Genomic DNA, 16701 nt, shown 5'->3' with positions numbered 1-16701 from the left:
TCGCAGTGCTGCCATCAAGAAGATGCCCCAGGGGCTTCCCTGGTGGCGCAGTGGTTGAGAGTCCGCCTGCCGATGCAGGGGACACGGGTTCGTGCCCCGGTTCCGGGAAGATCCCACGTGCCGCGGAGCGGCTGGGCCCGTGAGCCATGGCCGCTGAGCCTGCGCGTCCGGAGCCTGTGCTCCGCAACGGGAGAGGCCACAACAGTGAGAGGCCCGCGTACCGCAAACAAACAAACAAACAAAAAAACCCTCTAACTTTAAGGGCTTCCCTGGTGGCACAGTGGTCGAGAGTCCGCCTGCTGATGCAGGGGACGCGGGTTCGTGCCCCGGTCCGGGAGGATCCCACATGTGGAGCGGCTGGGCCCGTGAGCCATGGCCGCTGCGCCTGCGCATCCGGAGCCTGTGCTCCGCAGCGGGAGGGGCCACAACAGTGAAAGGTCCGCGTACCGGAAAAAAAAAAAAAAAAAACCCTCATAGCACTGTGGATCTCAGAGCAACGCGGCTCTGCAGTCCAGCCTCCCTCCCCTCCCCAGGAAGGTCTCCCTTGGGGGCAATAATACTCAAACTTCGGTGCAGGTCAGGATCCACCCCTACAGCAGAGCCTGGAGATGGGAAGGGTGAAGCAGACCCCACAGGTGCTTGGTCCTGCTCGACACCCACATTAGAAATCACTCCTCTGCTCTGGGTTGTGCTCTTATGAAGGGCAATTAAATGTCTTTGTGTCCCAATAAAGGTTTTATTGAGTGTCTCGGCCCTGGACTAGCTTTTAGGGAACTGTGGAAGGGGTGACAGTAGCAGACATCAGCCGAGGCTAGGACAGTGAAGCAGCTCAGGGCTCAGGAAGTGGACCCCCTCGGGGTGGCAGGAGGGGAGCCAGGGCTGGGGAGCCTCACTGAGCCCAGTCTGGGGGCGGCAAGGTGTCTGGGAAAGACCATGAGTATCCAGGCATGAGGCCAAGGTCTAGTGCGTGGCTGTGGCCTCAGGACTGGCCAGGCAGCCAGAGGGGTCTGAGCTAGGATCCAGCTGGGCAGTGGCAGAGGCCAGAGCTGAGAGACAAGGCAGTAGCTGGCAGTTCCCTGCAGCTCTGGCACGTTGCCCCTGCATTTGCTTGGCTTTGCTGCCTGTGTGATAAAGCAACAGGCTCTTTCAAATAGGACTCCCTTGACACTTTCTGGGGGAGACTCCCAGGTCCAGAGGCTCCAATGCGATAAGGAGTCCCCTTAGTTCCCTGAGCCCAGGCAGGGTGCTCGGTTCTTGCTACTCCAGCCACAAACAAATCCCTCCAAAGGAAACACCACCGTCCACTGGAACATGACATTTTCTGTCCTTCCATCGCCGTTACCATCCTCAGCTCTCCTAGGCTGAAGGCTCATTACAGCCCAAAGCCTTCGCTGAAAACCTTAGCTTCACTGTCCCCTTTGATCACCTAGTAAGAAAAGTCACCCCAACTTTGTAGGTCAAAACCCTGCATCTTAATGAAATAAAATGATGGTGTGGGTGGGGAAAGGGGGACACGGGCTGAAACTCAGGTCTCCGGCCTCAGCACCACTCTTTCTTATTATCGTGATCAAATACACATAACGTAAAACTGACCACTTTAACCCAACGCTTAGTGTAGGTTCCGTGGCTTTAAATACATTCACATTGTGGTACAGCCATCACCACCAACCATCTCCAGGAGTATTTTCATCTTGCAAAGCTGAAACTCTGTCCCCCTTAACTAATAACTCCCCAGATCCCTCCCCCGGCACCCACACTTTACTTTCTGTCTCTATGGATCTGATTCCTCTAGGTTCCTCGTGTACGTGAAATCAAACAGTTTTGTCCCTTTGCGACGGGCTTATTTCACTGAGCATAATGTCCTCAAGGGGAGACAGAACCATAGGAGAGGGTGGTTTCCATCCCACAAGCTCGAGGTTAGGGGCCAGCATTTTCCACTGTGAAATTTTTTGCTGCTACGGAAGCCCACGCTCTTGATTTCACTAATGGTATTCCGGCTGAATTGTGTCCCTCCCCCCAAAAATTCCTAGGTTGGAGTCCTCACCCCCGACCCTGAGTATACCTTGGAATGTAGCTGTCTTGAGAGAGAAGGCCTTTATGGTTTCATAAGCTTCAATGAAATCACATGGTAGGGCCCTAACCCACTATGACTGGGGTCCCTGCTAGAAGAGAGATGCCAGGGATGGGTGCACAGAGGAAAGACCCTGGAGGACCCAGGGGACACAGGGAGAAGGTTGCCGTATGCATGCCACAGAGTGAGCCCTCAGGAGAAACCAATCCCGCCAGCACCTTGATCTTGGACTTGCAGCCTCCAGGACTGTGAAAAGAAAAACTCCTGTTGTTTGAACGCCCTGATCTGTGCTATTTTGTTATGGAGCCTGAGCTGACTAATACAGATATGGCTACGTGTTACCAGATTTGAAAGACCCCTGTCCCAGAGTGGGCGCAATCCACCCCCAGTCTGATTTTTGTGGGCATGGAGCATAGAGGTTACTTGACTCTGCATTTCTGTCTCATTCAGAGACGGATGTGGTTTGTAAGCCTGCCCAGGGGTCTGCCATGGATGACCTTTCAAAGCTCTGAGTTTCCACTAAGACAGCCCTGCAGTTGGCCCCTAAAGCATGGTTTCACTGGCCCAACCTGCCTTATTTTCACCAGGCAGCGCCCGTTCCCAGGGCCGGCAGCCCCGCAGAAACGTCACGGATTCGCCGGCCGTGTGAATCATTCCTCCGCAGCCTTTCTGCTCTAGGAGAGGAAAACGCTCACAGAGAAAATAGCATGGCCCAAGAAAAGAGCCCCTCCCTCCTGCAGGGAAAGTCACCAGCTGCCTAAACACAGGGACAAGAATCTTTGGTCTCAGATTCAGAGTGATTCTCTGCTATTTCTCAATACACTGGGTTTGAAATTGCCCCTTTCTGGTGTCATAATGTATGTGTAATTTTTGCTTTTCAGCCGAACAGGTAACAAAGAATTTTCCTTGTTTTTTTCTTTGCCTATTCTAAGGCATATAAATTCCAAAACACAGCCTCCAGATGGGCCAGGGAAGCTGATGGCCTTGAGAGGAGCTCAGAACGGTGAAATGGGGGTGGAAGTATGGGTTGAAAGAGCTGGAGAGAAAGCCAGACACCTTATCCAGAGATGAGGCAATTTCTAGAAAAGTCTCAGCGAGGGCCACTCAGGACACATGATCAGGAAGATTACACCCCCAAAGGGGCCTTGGAAATGTGTAACCCAACACAGGGAACGTAAGAGAGCGAGAACACCCATTACTAGAAATGAGATTCATAAATTTTCATGTAAGACTTGCTCAAGGGAACCTCAGCCACATCGCTGAGGCCCCCGGTTCCCAGAGAGATGTTCCAGCCGGAAGCTGGAGAATCAACACACAGATTCCAGGCAGGGAAAAGGTCTTCAGCCTTCAAAGAGCGAAAGAGAAATGCGGTGGTGGAGGAGGGTCGTGATGAGGCCGATGCGAATGGATTGGTATGAAACTGGAGGACAGAAATTAAAGATGAACTAAAAACCAAAGGGGAAAAATCTTGCTGCAGAGAGCAACTGAAGCCTCTGATGAAGAGCAGGCACAGGATGGGGGCTGAGCCAGAGCAGGTCTGGGCCCCCAGCCATCCCAGGCCAAGGTCACCTGTGCAGGGGAAGCCCCCCGATTGACAGGCATTGTCTGTGTACGTGATGGATTGCACTTCGCCGGGTGGACCGGATTCAGGAGAAAATGGGAAGTTTCTGTGACCTCAGGGCACCATATCTCCCTCTATTCATTTGAGAGTGACAAGGGGAAGGTCACTGGCGTCAACAACAAAGGGACTTGCATTTGGTGGTGGACCCAGGGTGCGGTTACCTTCTGGCCCTGCATCTTCCCTAATCTTGTTTTCTCCACTGGTTACTAGATAACGCTGGCAGTGCTAACCTCATTTTACTGCTCAGCACAATCACAGAAAGTATCCATTAAGCAGGTATTTATGGAGCCCCTGCTCTGGCCAGGCGCTGTGTGATATCGTAGAAATGGACTGGTGAGATGAACATTAATTTCTCTTTATCAGCAGGATGAATAGAGTTTCTCTCCTCATAAAATTAACAAATCCACAGTTACCCTACTGCAGTGGGAGGCCTGCCACAGTCCTGACCCACCCTTCTATTCACCCAAGGCTCCTTTCCCTTACGTTCCCATAGCATCTTTTAGACCTTCTGTTTGGCTTGAAAATTCATCATGGAAAACCTCGCTATGAGCCACTGGTCACATCCCCTAGCCACTGAGAAAAGGGACACCATCTGACGTAATATCTCTTTCCCAACTCAAAATTTCCCGGACTCTTCACACATATTCTCCATCCTCCTTGAGAAGGGGGCCTCTTTTCAATTTGATCTCTCAACCCCCAGCCCAGATGCAGTCTTACCTCTCAAAGGTTCTCCCTGTGTCATTCTTACATCTGTCTCTACCGGCTTCCTCCACCCAGTGTCTACGATGTTCTGGGCTCCCCACCATAACTAAAGCCTTCCCTTATATTATTCACATTCCTATGAAACTGCTGTCCCCTCTCTCCTTCCTTTCCCTGCCCACGTTCTTAGAGAAGAAGGCTCTGCTCCAGCCTTCACCACCCCCGCTGCACACCTACCCCTCAGACCCTCAGAGTCTGATTCTGCAGTACTGCCTGCACTGCTAGTTCAAAAGTACCCGAAAATCTCCTGGTTTACATTCTATTCTCCACCGGGACCACTTGACACTGTGACAACTTCCTCTTCGAAACGCCCCCATGGCCTCCGTGACACCTCCCTCCCCTCTGGGTCCCCCTCTTGTCACCCTGATGGTGCATTTTGGATGCTTCAGTGATTCCTCTCGCAAGCCCCACAGTTTAATGCAGTCATCGTCTAAAGATCTGTCCTTACTGCTTTCTCCAGGGACACTCATGGATTCCCACTTCAAATGTTGCAGCAAGAATAGAAATGAGACATTTTTCTTTTCTGATAAATAAGGAAAATAAGGAAACAATGAACAGGCTGGGGAAACAGCATAAACAGGCCTGAAAGGGTTAAGCAATCTTGGTTATTCTTTAGCTGTTACTACTAACAAACACTTGTAGCTAGATGTGTCCTTCACAGAGCTAATTACCCTCTGACTCCATATGAATTACACCCTGCACCTGGCATTCTTCTCCCCCTACTCTCCCTTGTAGCACTCTTCATTGCAGAAAGAAGGTCACGGGCCGATAACTTCAGGGACACCAGACTCAGCTGCTAAACCTCCTGCCACCAGCTTTGCCCATGAATTTACAGAAGAAAAGAAAAAAATGTAAGACCTTCATTATTCTGAGGCTTATCACCTACCCCAGACTACGAGCTCCAGCTATAAAAACCTTTCCCTACTCCACAGGGGAGGAGGGCACAGTCCTTGAGGCGCCTGCCCACTGTGTTCTCTCTTTGCCCGGCAAAGAATAAAGCTACTCTCTCTTTCCTCCAGACTCTGTCTCCATGCTTCTCTTTGACATCAGTGCACAGAGAGCCAATATTCTGGCATCACAACTATGAGCAGATGCTGATGGTCAAGATCCATGTCGAGGTCTCGCACCTCCTCACGTCACCCTACCTGCAAATCTCTTCATGCCACCTACACAATATGCATCGTGTTCAGCCACCTCTGTCATCACTCACCACATGGCCCAGTTCAGACCTTCATCATCTCACCAGGACTATGGCAATAGCTTCCTAACTATTCTCCACGTGTGCCCTAGTCTTAGGGAACTCAATTTAGTGCCTTCCTCAAAACCCAGTGATGGGTCACACAGTCCTTACAATAATGTCCAAGTTCATTGCTTAAGGGTCTTCTCTCCGGATGTGTGTCCCTGTTCCAGATGAGCTGTGGGTTTTGAAGAAATTATTTACCTTCTTTGAGCTTCTGTAGCTTTACCTCATAGTGTTGCTGCAGGAAAAGTTGCTCAGGTTGTACACTGCACAAGTGTGCCCAGTGGATGGCGCATGTGGAAACTGAAATCCAGCCCATGCTCTAATCACCAAATGGGTTCCCTGGTCTGGGCTGAGTCTGAGTCTGGTCAGAAGAGGAAGCTCCTTTCCCTAATTTGCCCAAAGGTAGAGTAAGGATTGGGACTTCCCCCTTCAACACTTACATATTCCTCTCCCTACTTGACAGTCAGACCCAAATCTTCTATTTTTTCCAAATTTGCCATGCACTCAAACAACCTAGAGTGTATGTTTCCATCATCTCTGCAGCAGGGTCCACCTGGTGAAAACCTCATTCTCCAATGCCCCTTGGCCTGAGAAGATTCTGTGTGTCCTCCCAGCTCAGAACTTCCTCTTTAGCTCCACTGTGTAAATGGTTGCACGTTTCTTGAGCACTTAGGTCACTCTTGTTTGCATTGTGATTTTGATTAGGAATCTATCTCCTCCATTGTTAGGTGATCTGACAGCAAGACGCAGCGTGGAGCCCACTCCTGATGCTGGTTTGAGCTCAGTATTCCTGGCAAACCTGGATTTGTAGCACTAGCAGTTTGCAATTTGGAAAGCAAAGGCATAGAGCAGACCTTAAGGAGGATACATGTAAATCTTGAAGAAGCCAGATTAAATAATTGTTTGAAACTAACATTTTAAATTATAGAAATAATATACAATGACCATATGTAAATTAGAAAAATATAGATAAGTAAAAAGAAGTCAAAATTACTTCTAATCCCTATACCTAGAGATAGCCATTGTCACCATTTTGTTCTGTAACCTTACAAACGTCATTATACATATATTTACATATATATATGATTTAACCCAAAAATGAGATTATTATATTACCTACTTTTTCACTTAGTTTCATGAGCATTTTCTGATGATATAAAATATTTTTCTATAGAATTATTGTTTTTACTGTCTGCCTAGTATTTCACTGGATGGCTGTACTGTAATTTATTTAAACACACCCTAATTAGGTTAATTTTTATTTTTCTCTATTTTATGTAATACTGAAGTCAATATCTTTGTAACTAAATATTTGGTACAAAATGAATTTTCTCTTAAGAATAAAGGCCTAGAAGCAGAACTGCTGGGTCAAAGGTTAGCTATCTGTAACTAAACTAGCCCTGAGAATCACCATAGCAACGTACCCATCCCATTTGAGATCAGTGACTTGCCAATTTCACCACCCTCACCAAAACGGATCTGATTCTGTCAGATCACAGAATTTTAAAGCTGGAAATCATCTAAGAGATCCGCCCAAATGTCTCACACCTGCTGCCACTGGAATCAACTGGGGCTGGGGACAGGGCATTATGTAGTTTTCTAAGCTCTCCAGATGATTCTTCTATGCAGCCAGGTTTGAGAACCACTAATATTGTCCATATTCCACATTCTAGGTTTGGGGAAACTAAGGACGAGGAAAGGTACGTAACAAATTGACCCAGGAAAGGAAGACAAATGAAAATGTCTCCAAAATATGGAGATAGGAAATGATGCATTTAGGTGGAAAATTAAGAAGTAGTCATTTATAGGTAATTATTGTTAAGAGAACTGGTAAGTCCCTAGGTGTTTATATTTGAAATTTCATTCTAAGTCTGCAGACTATTTAAGAACACAGAATGAAAGGAATGCTGATCTTTCTTCTACTCCATGGAAGAACCACTCTTATCATATCAATTCATAACCATTGGTTCATCTTAAAACTTGCACTTTTTTTGAAAATCATAATTTCGATCTGAATGCTTCTCATTTTTATCCAGCATTTATACTTAACCTGATGTGAGTTTACAAAAGATTTTAGATTTACCTAACTTCCAAATTTTATAGTTTAATTTTTGTAAGCAATAGAAGAAAAATCCTTCATCAATGATGACACAAGAAAGGTAGTACATGAAGGGACAATGGATAATTCTACCCAAATAAATTCTCAGGAGTTTGAGAAAAAAAACTTGCACTTTTTAAAGTGTATCCTTATAACAAGGGGGAGAAAGAGCATGGATGCCTATAGGTGAACTTGACATGAGTGGGGTATAAAAGACGCAAAAATACATTTTTAAACAAATATCAATCCTGAAGATACAGCAAAATACTGTGTTTGTTCAGCACATAGGGAAGAATAATTGTGTGTGTGTGTGTGTGTGTGTGTGTGTGTGTGTGTGTGTGTGTGTGTGTGTGGCGGGGAGGAGTGAAGGAGATGGGGAGGGGGTGGAAAGGCTGAGGAATTGTCCTAAGACACAACGTCTTCTAGAGACCAGCTGAATCAGCGGTTACGACAAAGGGCTGCTTTCAGTTACCACTTTACAAGAAAGAGTGATTGTAACACCTTTTTTCTGAGAAAGGAAATGTTCTCAGAAAGGCAAGAAAAAAATTTTTTTTTTTGCTTTGTTATTTGCTACTTTCAGGAGATACACTGCTGTGGTTTTGAAAGTCTGAATTGCCTGTAACTAAATCCATCTTACCACTTCCACTGGTGAAATGAAGAGCTATTTCTTCAGTATTAGTCAACCAATGAGCAACTCTGTAAATAAGCACCCCCGGCATTGCCAAGGGTGGCCCCAGACTTGGCCTCAGATTCCCAAAGGGCTTAGAATACAGAAAAGAGAGGTAAATTCACTTTCATGGAGTATCTCACGCCCCAGTCAAGCTTCTGCTTTCACTGAACCTCCCCACAGGAGACAATCAAAGCCCAGTGACATTCTTAGAAGCCATTCTGCTGGTTGGTACCATCAGACCAAAGGAAAGAGCAGTCAATAGAGGCTGGAGAAACCAGGGCAGCTTCATTCAGGAGATGATCTCATCTTGTTATGGGTCAGTGATGCTAAACCTTCTGGCTTATTCTGCCCTACTTCCATATGGCATATCAGAATCCTTCAGTGACCACACCTGGAGGGAGCTCCCCAGGTGATTCTGAGGGTTTCTCAACCTCAGCACGATTGCCGTTTGGGCTGGTGTTTCCTGGTAATCTTCATCGGGAGCACTGTCCCGTACATTGTAGGGTGTTCAGCAACAACCCTGACCTCTACTCACCTGATGCCACTAACTGCCCAAATCCCCCCAGTTATAACAAAGAAAAATGTCTCCGGACGTTGCCAGATGTCCTCTGGGGCACAATCCCCCCTCCCCTGGTTGAGAACCGTGTTCTAGCGGAGAGCTCTGCTCTGGGGGAGAGTGTGCACAGAGGAGCATCAGAGATGGGGACGGAGCAAAGGCACAGACTGGAGAAAGGAGAGTCTTGTCTGCAGCATAATGAGGAGGCCGGGCTGGCTGGTAACAATAACAACAGCAGCTACAGTTAGAGAGCCGACAATGTTACAGGTTCTCATTTTTATCCCTAAACATGTCCACATGTTATTACATCTTGCAGATCGGAAAGCAAAGGCTAAGAAGTATTCTTAAAGTCACCCAGATACTGTGACCCTGGGTTGGGATCTGAACTCAAGTCATCTATGCTCTTTCTGTTGCTATAACAACTAGAACTAATGATAAACTGTGGCATTTTGAACAAAATAAGGTGCAATTGGGTCATATTAGAAAGAGCATGGGAGTTGGCTTTTCTAAATGCAAGTGACACTCTTCTCACTCATTTTGTCGCCTTTTCACAGGTAATGGATATTAGCTTTGAGCAAGAATTGTACATTTTAGGAAAAGAATGTTCAGGGATAATTAAGAAGGCAAAGACAAATATTAAAGAAGAATAGAGTAGGAACTGGGAGATTGGGATTGACACATATACACTACTGATACTATGTATAAAATAGACAACTTATGGAAATATACTGTACAGCACAGGGAACTCTACTTAATGCACTGTGGTGTCCTAAATGGGAAGGAAATCCAAAAGGGAGGGGATATATATGTATGGCTGATTCATTTTGCTGTGCAGTAGAAGCTAACACAACATTGTAAAGCAACTGTACTTCAATAAAAATTAATGTATAAAGAAAGAAGAAGAATAGAGTAATAGCAAAGCAACCAGTTATGGTCCAGTTAGAAGCTTAAAGGTATACATATGAAATTTTGTTAATGGTCTCTACATAAAAGAAAGAAAATAGAGATTCAGGGAATATTTTTTTTTTCTTATGTAATGAGTGGCTCTACCAGAGGGACACCCAGCCAGAAATTAAACTTGAATATATATGTAGGGACTGATCCTCTTAAACGAGAGAAGTTTCCACTATGTCATAATATAAGTGAGGATAAGAAATCTCTTGGGATCCCCTGCGAGGCCATCCTCATTTAGAAAGTCACATCACCTTTGAATCACTGGCAAGGTCTTCCCTTACAGGGGTAGATGCAGGGAAAAGAGGAAAAGAGCAGTGGCTTTCTTGGGGGGGAAAGAATGACCCCACATAGGAGAATGAATTATGGCCAAAGAGACCAGCACAGATGGGGGTTCTTGTCCACAGTGTAGAATGCCCTAGAAGGACACCTGCCTCAGCTCACTGTACTTGCCAGGACAGTGAACGCAGCCTCACCTGTGATATTCCAGATGTGCCCTTCAAGAGCAGCACTTCACTAGATGGACCCCCACCCCCGTCATCCCGACCACCCTGTACTTACAACAGAGCTCAGAATGCAGGTTTCTGTAGCCCAGACCTCCACCATCGCATGCCCCTGAGGTAACAGCACCCTTATCAGTCTCTGAGCTGTGAGGGACAGGAAGTGACAGGTTAGAGGTGAAGGTACCTTTCACATGTGCCTTCTGGCAACAGATATGCTTACGGCACTTTTTTTTTTTTAAATTGGGGTATAGTTGCTTTACAATGTTGTGTTAGTTTCTGCTGTGCAGTGAAGTGAATCAGCTGTATGTATACATATATCCCCTCCTTTTTGGATTTCCTTCCCATTTAGGCCACCACAGAGCATTGAGTAGAGTTCCCTGTGCTATACAGTAGGTTCTCATTAGTTATCTGTTTTATGCACTTTGAACCATGTCCAAGTTATGCTTGGCTGGACACAGTACTTAGCAAATTGTGAGTAAAATGATTTGAGAATGTGCAAACTTGGAATCAAAGTAGTAACAGGAAGATTATCATCTTCCTTCTAATGCCAATGGGATTACAACAATGTGTGCGAGACATTATTTAACACTCTACAGTAAGTCCCCTACATACAAACAAGTTCCGTTCTGATAGTGCGTTCATAAGTTTAATTTGTTCATTAGGTCCAACAAAGTTAGCCTAGGTACCCAACCAACACAATTGGTTATATAGTACTGTGCTGTAATCGGTTTATAATACTTTTCACACTAATAATACATGAAAAACAAAGACAAAAGATAAACATATATCATCTTACAGTACAAGTACTTTGAAAAGTATAGTAGAACACTTCTTAGCAGTACCAGCTACATCACCGCTGCTTTTATGCTTGCCTCCGGACATCCTGGGCTTGAAATAAAGATACTGTACTACTGTACGCTATACGGTATGTACAGTAAAGTACACAAAAGCACAATTACTTGTAGAGGATGCACGCACATGACAATGTACGCCAGACACGTGAACTAATTTACATGATTGGACATGCTAACACATGTTCGCATCTTTGAAAGTTTGCATCTTGAAGGTTCATAGGTAGGGGACTTACTCTATTGTAAATGGTAAAGAATAAATTTCCTGGCCATGATGCAATAAGACTAGAAATAATTAACAATGTTACATGCAAACAAAGAACCACTAGAAAAAAAGAAAGTCACTAAAATTGGTGAAAATGGAAATTGAGACTTAAAAAATCCAAACTTATTGTGGTAATCATTTCGTGATTTATGTAAGTCAAATCATTATGTTGCACACCTTAAACTTACAGTGTTGTATGTCAATTATATCTCAATAAAACTGGAAAGAAAAAAAACTTAAAAATCAAAACTTAAATATTAGCCAGAAGAATGTCACATATCAAACTTCTGGGATACAGCTAAAGCTGTACTGAGGGGACAATTCTTTATATCTTAAAAATAAAGTACTTGAATTAAGTTATTACGTATTTATCTTGGGAAGTTACAAAAATCAACAGTCACAAATAAAGTTTAAAAAAAGGGTAGAAAGACTTAAAGATAAAAATAAAAAGAAATTAATTGACTAGGAGAAAATGTTTGCATTGATAAATCCAAGTGGTGTGGAGGGTAGAAGGTGAAATAGACATCTCTACCTGGTCAAAAGGCAGGAGGGAAAAGTGAATGCAAAAGGAAACAAAGTTAGAGATGAAACAAAGAACAACAGTGTATACATTTAGGACATGAGTGCTTTTAGGAGGATTACTTATATCTTTATGGTAATTAATTTAAATTTTTTGATGTCTCCACAATTTCTAGATAATTGTAAAGTAGCAAAATTGATTAAAGAAAACTTTTTAAACCAAATTAATCAATAAATGTGACAGAAATAACAAATACAATGTAAGGATCGCCACCAAAGTGATACTGTACTCAGATAGTTTCATGGGCAAAGTCTTCAAACCTATAGGGAAGAAAGAGTTACCAGTCTATGTTAACACTTCCAGAGCCAATAAAAGACGGAAATCTTCATATTCATTTTATAAAGCCAGCAAAATTTCTACAGGACCGAGTTTTAAAAAGTAAAGATCAATCTCATTTGTAAATATAAATGAAAATTCCAAATAAAATTTGATAAATGTAATGTATTAACAAATAAGAGAACAATGGGTATTCAGGAATGCAAAAATGGTTTAATACAAGGATATGTATTAATATGTTTAATCACATCAAAAAGTGAGAAAGGAGAAAAAGCATATAATCATCTTAATATATGCCAAAGGCTCATGATAAAATCCAAGCACATTCCAATATAAACTTTTAGTAAATTAGTCCTGAAAGATTATTAAACTTAAAACAATTTGAATCTGAAATAATTTAAAAATCTTAACAACAACAGCCAACATCATAGCTAAAGTTAAAACATACAGACATATCTATTTTCATTTCTATTAATAAAATTCTAGACATTCTAACAACTAGACAAGAAAAAGAAATGAGTACCATAAATAATGGAAAGAAAAAGACAAGTCTATTACTATTTTTGGTTATGATCATCTATGTAGGAAAAATAATGAATCTGCCCCCAAATATTAAAACTAGTGGCAATTGGCCAGTTATAAAATAAAAATACAAAAATCAGCAGTACCCCATTAGTCAAGAATTAACGGTTAGGGCTTCCCTGGTGGCGCAGTGGTTGAGAGTCCGCCTGCCGATGCAGGGGACACGGGTTCGTGCCCTGGTCCGGGAGGATCCCACATTCCGCGGAAAGGCTGGGCCCGTGAGCCATGGCCACTGGGCCTGCGCGTCCGGAGCCTGTGCTCTGCAGCGGGAGAGGCCACAACAGTGAGAGGCCCGCGTACCGCAAAAAAAAAAAAAAAAGAATTAACGGTTAGAAGAAAACCAGGGAAAAAAGATACTAGTAACAGTCCCAATAACAACAAAAACAAGATGATTCCTGAGAAGGAACTCTATAAGAAGCTTGGGCAAAGACCTATATGGAAAAATTATTAAATTATATGAAGGGACCTTAAAGAAATATTGAGTTGAGAGATATTACAAATTTTTAAAGAGGCATAATGTAAATTAATGCATAAATCCAAAGCAGTTCACATCAAAATACCTTTAGAAATGTGTTGAAACTTGGGAAATGAATGAATAAACAAAGGAAGTGCTGAAAGAAAGTATAGTAATAAGTATAATAGCCAGGGATAGCTCTCATTTCTAGGTGTGAAAACAAAGTATAAAAATATGAACAGTGTTTATGTCTGTATGCTAAGATTGTGAATGTTCTTCCTTGTGCTTTTTTGCATTTTCCAAAATTTACTCGAGCATTTATAATCAGAAAAGTCTTTTAAAATGTAATCCACATACGAAATCCTAACCCTCTCTCAGTCTGTGCCCTGCTCCAGGCTCCCACTCACCCCCTTCCATCACCCCCTCTGCTCACCCACGTTTCAGCCCCACCCTCCTTCCAGCTTCATGCTCTGGCTCCAGCTGGATTGGGGATCACATTTTCCCGAAAGTTTTCTCTGACCTGCTGTGCCCCATCCTCACTGCTCTTCCTACATCACATTAAAATCATGTGCAGGTAAGAACATTGATGAAAGAAGAACAGACTTAGATTGAAGATGGTGTTTCACTGCAAGAGGGAGATATATTTTATCTTATGCTGAGAACACTTCAATTTATTTCTTAATCAGATTATTTTCAAGATCTGTGTCACATTCATGTTTTAATCTTGTAGGGGAAGAAAATAATTTTCCCTCTACCCTTCTACATTCTGTAACTGAGGTCTCCTTGCAACAAAAGACAGATTCACAAGAGAAAAACAAACAAAAGTTTAACAACAGGTACACCTTCTGCTATATGCGCGAAACCCAGGAAAACTTAGTAAAACTCCCTGAAATGGCCCAAGCCACCACCTTAAATATCATCTCCAGTTAAAGACAAAAGAAAGATGTTGGGGGTGGGGACCAGTTATGGGAAATTATCAGAAAAAGTACAATAAACAAGGGTAAGGTTGTTATGCAGATTTCAGAAGGGTGCCTTTTCCCTGGATGAGTTTCCTGTGATTCAGTCATCCTCTTCCCGGTACTGAGGGGAGACTTACAAACGGAGACTTCCTTTATAAGTGTAAATATCTCTTAGAAAAGGGTAATTTCTACTCTGTTCCAAGCTTCTCCTGTATCTGCCATTTCTTAAAAATAATCAGCTCAAAATACTCCTTAAGCCAAACAGGCAGATTTTGAGGTGGCATAGTTTGCTCCTCTCCAACCCTCAGACTTAAAACCAGCTTATTGCTCTCAATCAAAATATCTTTGAAAACACAAATCGGTAGCATTACGAGGGATGTTTATAGTTCTGTTCTTCAGTCAGATTTCAGTAGTCTGTTTGAAAATAGGCATAGAGAAACTTAAAATACAGAGTTTTTTAAGTCTTTATAAGTAGCTCTCTGTTGAGATCTCTAAGGCAGAACAGGTTTCCATTGGGGCCTTCACTAACGTTTCATGTTTTATTGTTCAAAACACTCTCTGGCCACTGCCTGTTATGTTTGTCCTAACATCAATGATCCACATCTCTTTCTGACCTTTCTGATCTTCAATGGTTTCCTTTGGAACTGCCCCCTCAACAGGTACCTTACGATTCTTCTTTCTCCTCTGCAATATTTGCTTGTTGGGTTTTTGTTTGTTTGTTTGTTTTCCTTTTTTTAAGGGAGGCATCTTATTAGGGAGCCCAGCGAAGGGAGTAAAAAATAAATAAACGCTTTTGTTCAGGAACAAATAGGAGTAAACAAACTTGTCTTTTCATGTGTGAATTCACACATGGTAGTAGTGGTGAGGTGGTAAGTAAACCAGGGCTTCCTGGCCAGAAGAAACAACTGCATATTATCAGCAGAATTTGTTTTGTATTTCTGCAATTTATCCTGTACGTGTTAGGCAGCAACAACAGAGAGAGAGAGAGGGAGAGAGAGAGAGAGAAAAGAAGAAGGAGAAGAAGAAGGAGAAGAAGAAGGAGAACGAGAAGGAGAACGAGAAGAAGGAGAGGAAGAAGAAGGAGGAGGAGAAGAAGAAGAAGAAGAAGAAGAAGAAGAAGAAGAAGAAGGAGAAGGAGAAGGAGAAGGAGAAGGAGAAGGAGAAGGAGAAGGAGAAGGAGAAGGAGAAGGAGAAGGAGGAGAAGGAGAACGAGAACGAGGAGAAGGAGAACGAGAAGGAGAAGGAGAACGAGAACGAGAAGAAGAAGAAGAAGGAGAACGAGGAGGAGGAGGAGGAGGAGGAGGAGAAGAAGATGCCAGCTGCCCAGAAGAGACCGATTAATAACTAACCTGTCTGCTCCAAGCTGCATATTAGTAGCAGGGATCAGCCCCCATTCACTCATTTATTCCTAAGACTTGTGGTGGGTGGACATAGTGAAGAAGGGTAGGGAAGCCTGCCATTGTTGGTTCAGCTTTCATTTCATTTTACTGGCTATCAAAAGCATTTATGTGGCTAGGTTATACCAATATACATTAAAAATTGCTTCTGAGCCATTGAGCCATTTTATAATTTAAACCAAAACACTCTCATCCAAGGAGCTCCAAACCTAATATGGTTCTTTTATCTCCTTTGTTAAGGGGGGAAATAAGCAACATTATTCTGAAGAAAAAATTGCATTGTTTATGCATTGATATACAATTGGATTGTATATCAATAAGAAAGAAAATCTGAAGGAAAAGATTAAAGTGTTGATGAGGTTTATATTTGTCAGAATTCTTTCAATTGCAAGAAGCAGAAATCCAATTTAAGTAGAAATGAGGAAGATCGAATTCCTGAACTTGAGTATTCTAAGGGAATTCAGGCATGGCAGGATTCAGGGTCTCCAACAATGTCATGAGTCTGGCTTGCTCTTTCTAGCACACTTTCTCCTTCTCTGATTCTGCTTGTCTCTGTAGCTTTTCATTTTTGGCATGATTCTTTCTTAAGTCTAACAATTTCTATGTTTATGGAAAGAAAAATTGCTACTGGCAATCTAGTTCCAAGAGAGAAAGAAAACAGAGACACAGAGAGAAGCAGACAATTTTCCCCACTTAGTCCAGCTGAAAAGAATCTTGGAGGATTCTCGCTCACCCATCCTGGGTCACAAGGCTATCTTCAAATTCTGTGCAGACAATGCTGTATTAGGACTGACAAAGCCTGGGTCATAGACCACAGGGTCCATATGCATAAAAGAAGGATTTTCTCAATGGAATCAAAAGAAGG

The sequence above is a fragment of the Grampus griseus genome, assembly GCF_964374135.1.
Source record: "Grampus griseus genome assembly, chromosome: 15".
Classification (NCBI taxonomy): domain Eukaryota; kingdom Metazoa; phylum Chordata; class Mammalia; order Artiodactyla; family Delphinidae; genus Grampus; species Grampus griseus.
The sequence above is the reverse complement of the archived record's forward strand: the minus strand, read 5'-3'. Positions refer to the sequence as shown.